This window comes from Sturnira hondurensis, unplaced genomic scaffold (assembly GCF_014824575.4).
Source record: "Sturnira hondurensis isolate 20B ecotype Veracruz unplaced genomic scaffold, ASM1482457v3 Scaffold0019835, whole genome shotgun sequence".
In the NCBI taxonomy this organism is placed as follows: domain Eukaryota; kingdom Metazoa; phylum Chordata; class Mammalia; order Chiroptera; family Phyllostomidae; genus Sturnira; species Sturnira hondurensis.
Window position 1 is genome coordinate 4452450 of NW_028092466.1, and position 5868 is coordinate 4458317.

Sequence of the window (5868 nt, forward strand, 5' to 3'; positions counted from 1 at the left end):
CAGTCTGAGTAGATGTGCTCTGTAAAACTGCTGCACCGTAATCCTTAATATGAACATTGTAGGTTCTTTAGAAAGCCATTCTGTTGATGGACATGCAGACTATCTTCAGTGTGTGGTACTATGACCATGTCTTTTACATGCTCTCTTGTGCTCCTATGTAAGGACTTCTCTGGGGAAGATCTGGAGAAGGACACAGCGCTGCTGGGTGGTAAGGTACACCTTGGAAATGCTCAATAGACTTTGCCCAGTTGCTCTCCAAGGTGGTGGGGCAGCTCACACTCCTACCAGCTCTAATAGAGGATATCCGCTCTCCTGCACCCTGCTCTTGTGTGTTGGCTTTTCCACTCCCCAAGTCACCAAAGCTCCTTGAGCATGTTGAATTTGTTTCCACCCCAGGGCCTTTGCACTTGCTCTTCCCTCTGTATAGAATGCACCCTCAATGATTTTGTCGAGCTGCTAAATTAACCAACCCTGATGTCCTTGGACATTTTCCTATTATATGTATCTTTTACTAATTTACTTGTAAAGGCAAGGGATATTCATTTGTCATATACTTTGCCAATATTGTTTACCTTTCTGCAATTTTTCTTTCAACAGAAAGTTTAGAGTGGCTTTTCCATAATGAAGTCTTTTAGTTTAATGTTGTCTAATCTATTGTCTTTTTCCTTTATGCATTTAATGTTTGGTTTTCTTTTAAAAATCTTTATTATCCCAAACTTATAAGAAAACATGCAGCTCTGTTTACGTTCAGTACTTTTCTTCTTTTTCATTTAAAATTGTCTTGTTCCTTGCCAGGTGTGGCTCAGTGCATGGAGTGTAGGCCTCCTGATCGAAAGGTTGCCGGTTCCATTCCCTGTCAGGGCACATGCCTAGGTTGAGGGCCAGGTCCCCAGTTGGGGGCGTGCGAGAGGCAACCAACTGATGTTTCTCTGGCACATCGGTGTTTCTCTCTCTATCTTACCCACTTCCCCTCTAAAATAAATGAATAAAATCATTAAAAAATAAATAAAATTGTGACTAGCCCTGCCTGGGCAGCTCAGTTGGTTAGAGAATCATTCAATATGTGCCAAGGTTGCAGGTTCCAAAATGGGTCAGAGCACATAAAAGTATTAACCAATGAATGTGTGAAAAGGTGAAGTAACAAATAAGATGTTTCTCTCTTTTTCTCAAATTATTTTTTAAAAGATTTTATTTACTTACTTGTAGAGAGATGGGGAGGAAGAAAGAAAGCAAGAGAGAAACATGAATAGGTTGCCTGTCGCAGGCCCCATTTGGGGACCTGGCCCATGTGGCCCATAACCCAAGCATGTGTCCTGACCAGGAATCGAACTGGCAATCTTTTGGTTCACAGGCCAGTGCTCAACCCACAGAGTCCCACCAGTCAGGACTTAAATCAAAATCAATTTTTCTTAAAGAGGAAAACTGTGATTAAAGTGGAATTTATTTATTTATGTATTGGTGTAAGGAATGAAATAATTGGTTGTTTTTTTTTAAGATTTTATTTATTTATCTTTAGAGGGGAAGGGAAGGAGAGAAGGAGAGAAATATCAATGTATGGTTGCCTCTCTTGAGTCCCCTGCTGGGACCTGGCCTGCAACCCAGGTATGTGCCCTGACTGGGAATTGAACCGCGACCGTGTGGTTCACAGGCCCGCACTCAATCCACTGAGCTACGCCAGCCGGGGCTTTGAGATCATTGTTTTTTGTTTTAGTTCAAATAGCTGGTCTCACACAATGTCTATACATTGGTTCAAAATGCCACCATTTTCTTTGCACTAAATTCCCATATACAGGAATTGCACAGTTGCTAACAAAAAATATGTGTATTTATGGGATAGCAGGAAAAACATAGGCCTTTAACAAAACATTTGTAATCAGGGGATTACAGCAAAACACATCCTTCTCTAGCTCCCGGCACTGTAGTACAGGTCTTTTGGACCAGAAACATTTTTTATAAAATATTGAAGAGTATTCCAAAGCCTCACAAACAGAATGTGCATATGTGTGGAAATATGAGTCACATCAGACATCCAGAAGTGACCAACAGTTGGTGACAGTGATAGGCAAACAGCAGCGGCAGTGCAGAGGTGGCAAACTTTATGTGTAAAAGCCCAGAAAGTAATTAAGGCTTTGCAGGCCATATGGCCTCTGGTAAAACTAAACGGTGGCATTATGGCACAAAAGCAACCATAGACAGTTCATAAATGAGTGAGCCTGGCTAGATGCCAATAAAACTTCATGGACATTAAAATTTGAATTTCATATAATTATATGAACTTTTCATATTTTTATATTATTTTTAAACATTAAAAATGTAGAAAACTCTCCTAAAGTATGGTATACTTTGACCACAAATATGTATGAGCCACTTCACTACTGTAAATATGCTTGCTGTTTAACACATATGACAAGAAATTACAGGACTGGTGTCACGAAACTTCTTCAGCTACGCTAAGAAATAAGACTTGAAAAATAAGAACATCAACACAAGCATGGAATAGGGCTTGCTTGGTTTCTTCTGCATAACAAGGTAAAAACTTGTTTCTCAGTATTTGTGTGTATTTAGCTTAGGGATGGTTTGTGCCATGAACAGGGGGGCATTTAATCAAATCAAACAACAAAGGCATATAGAATTAACTTAATTTAAAAACTTACATAGATGATTATAACATCAGACATGACAGAAATAATTGAGTTTATTTGCCTGGACAATTTGTGTCTGGCTTTTCAAATTATTTTAAATAATAAATGTACAGGAAAACTTAAAATAAAAAAATGTAAAAAACATTCTTAGCTCACAGGCCACATAAAAATGGGTGGGGAGCAGAATTTGGCCCACAGGCCATACTTTACTGGCCCCTAACGTGATGAACACTGCAGTCATTGCCCCATAACCTCTCCCCCCTCCCCTATTGTGTTGCAGCTACTTGAGTTTGGGGGATTGACCTACCCCTAGATCCAGGAGGAGCATAATTTCTTTAATCTAATCAGTTAATTCTTATCACCTTGCTGGAGTGATTGCTTGCAGACCTAAGTCAATCAGACAATATATCACTGGCCAAAGTGACTATACTGTGTATGTGAATCAGTTGAGGCCAATGAGATGTGATGGGACATTACCTGGGGCTTTGGGAAAGATGCATCCTTGTCCTTCTGTGAAGACTAATGGAAGATGTGGGAGTGTATCAGCCACAGTTCCTGTTGCACATGTAAAAATTAATAGAGACCTCATTTCAAATGGAATGAGGAGGCTGAAAGAGAGAACTCTTGTTCAGGTGTCACTCAACATATAGCGCTGACCCCAACAGGAAGAGACATACCGTGCTCTCAAACGGTGATACTGCTTTACTACCTCAACTGGGGGAAGAAATAGGAGACTGTCATAACTCAGCCAATGAAAAGTCACTATACTTCCAACTTGCAGTTTTTCATTGACAACAGCCTAAGTCCATAAAAGAGCAGTTCCTCTCCTTTGTTTCTCTGGACTCGCATGTGGTTTACCATTAGCCCCATGTCCCAAAGTGCAATTCTGCATTGTTCCCAAACAAAGCCATTTTGCTGAAGAAATACTGGCTATTTGTTTAAGTCCAATACATGCAACAGAAGACAATCCAGGTTAATTTAAGCAGAAAAGGACCTTACTAATAAGCATCCAGGGTAATTCACAGAATCTAGCGAGTGCCAGAAATTTCTAGGAGGACCATGCTTTGAGTCTACACAGCCAGAAAGGGTTTCACTGCAGAAGTGGTGCAGTGCACCGTGGTGCAGCTTGAGTCATGTACTAGGGAAGTTGGGAAAGGGACTGCTTGGTCTTCCAGCTTAGGAGATGGGCTCTGCCTAATGAGACAGAAGAGTTCTCAAATGTTAGGATTGAGATCCTGGAAGGCCAGAAAGAACAACAAATGACCCCTGTTGTGGACTGAATGTTTTCGTCTCTCCAAAATTCACATATTGAAGTCCTAATATCATGTGATGTTTGGAAGTAGGCTTTTAGACATAGTTAGTTTTTCTTTTTTTTAAGATTTTATTTATTTATTTTTAGACAGAGGAGAGGGGAGGGGAGGAGAGGGAGAAAGAGCGGGAAAGAAACACCAATGTGTGTGTGGTTACCTCTTGCACACCCTAGCCATGTGCCCTGACTGGGAATCAAACCAGTGATCCTTTGGTTCACAGGCTGGCACTCAATCCACTGAGTCACACCAGCCATGACTAATAATCAGTTTTAGATGAGGTCAGGAGGGTGGGGTACTCACGATAGGATTAGTGTCTTTACAAAAAATAAGCTAGCTTTCTTTCTCTACCACATAAGAACACATCTAAATGATGACTGGGAAGAGGGCCTCACCAAGTATTGAATCAGCTGACACCCTGGACTTCTCAGCCTCCAAAACTTGAAGAAATGCCTGTTGTTTAAGAAAATCAGCTTATAGCATTTTGTCACAGCATCCCAAGAAAACTAATATAACCCCCCAAAATGACAAATGACATGGCCATTTTGACACCATGAAGGAAGCCCAATTGGGATAAAGCTGCCTCACAGACAGAAACCAAACCCTTCCTGACAGCCTTAGGGAATGAATGTAGGCTTCTCTGACACTCACTCAAGACCATAACTGCATGACATAACAAATCCCCTCCCTTTTTTTTGTTGGTTCAGCGGGTATTTTTTGTCACTTGCTGAGTAAAGAGAATCCATCTGCTGAAGGGTAAAAGGAACATAAGTGGGAAGGTCAGTCTCGGAGAAAGGGAGAAAAGTTTAGAGCAGATCCTTGGTCTCATAGTATATTAGTCAAGATTCTGGGTTCGAGTGACAGAAACACATCTTGAAAGAGTTCAAGCCAAAAAAGAGGGAGGGGGGAATTAATCACTTGGGGTCATTTTCTTAATAAATATTTATTGGGCACCTACCATATACAAGACACTGTTCTAAGTACTTGGGAGGCAGATGAGCACAAAACAGACAAAATGCCTTAACCTACTTGAGCAAGCAAGCAAAGAATATTGCATGTCAGATGGTGATAAGTACTACAGAGAAAAGGCAGGGAAGGAAGACTGGGAATTGCTGGGTAAAGTGGTGCAATTTTAAACATGTTGTAAGGGGAGGCCTCACTGAAAATTTCAGGAAACATTTGAATAAGAACTTAAAGGGGAGAAGGAAAGGAGGAATATCCAAGTTGAAAATTTTTCTTGGGTAGTCTTAGCCTCGCCCGGGCCCCCAGCTTCCATAAAAGAGCAAATGTAAATCTCTTTTTATGGAGGAGGGAGCATGTCTGTCCTGTCAGAGGAACAGAGAGGAGGAGGCCTGAGTGGTTCCAGCAGAACCAGTAAAGGGAAGAGAAGAAGAGATGAGATCAGAATGGTACCAGGAATCTAACCTTCATGTAGGGACATTCAGTTATTGATTATTTTACCTAGTGGGAAAATCACATGCCATTCTCCAAGGGAAGAGACTGAAACGTGGAGAGGGCAGGAGAAAGAACGGAGTGGCAAAAGGCCAGGAAAGTCTTTAAATACGCTTCGCTGTCCACCGTTAGTCGCTCTCGATAGTTCATCTGCTAGGTCTGTGAGCCGAGGATGACCGTACGAACAATCCATATTCTGCTGAGAATTGTTCTCACCCTTCCTGATCAACTGTGTGTGGTTCAATACCGATGATCCAAGCAGGATATACTATTTCCATCCCAAGAACCTCTCCTACGAACCCAAAGTCCAATCTCTACCTAGTATAGTTGCTAAGCAACATTTGTGGGCGTGACCATTGTGGGCGGAATGAGCCTGAGCCCAGTCCCAGGAGGACTCCGGAATTCCAGGACCTTCTTCTTTAAGATCCGCCTCCTCAACTTTTCGAAGGGGTGGAGCGATGAGAGCA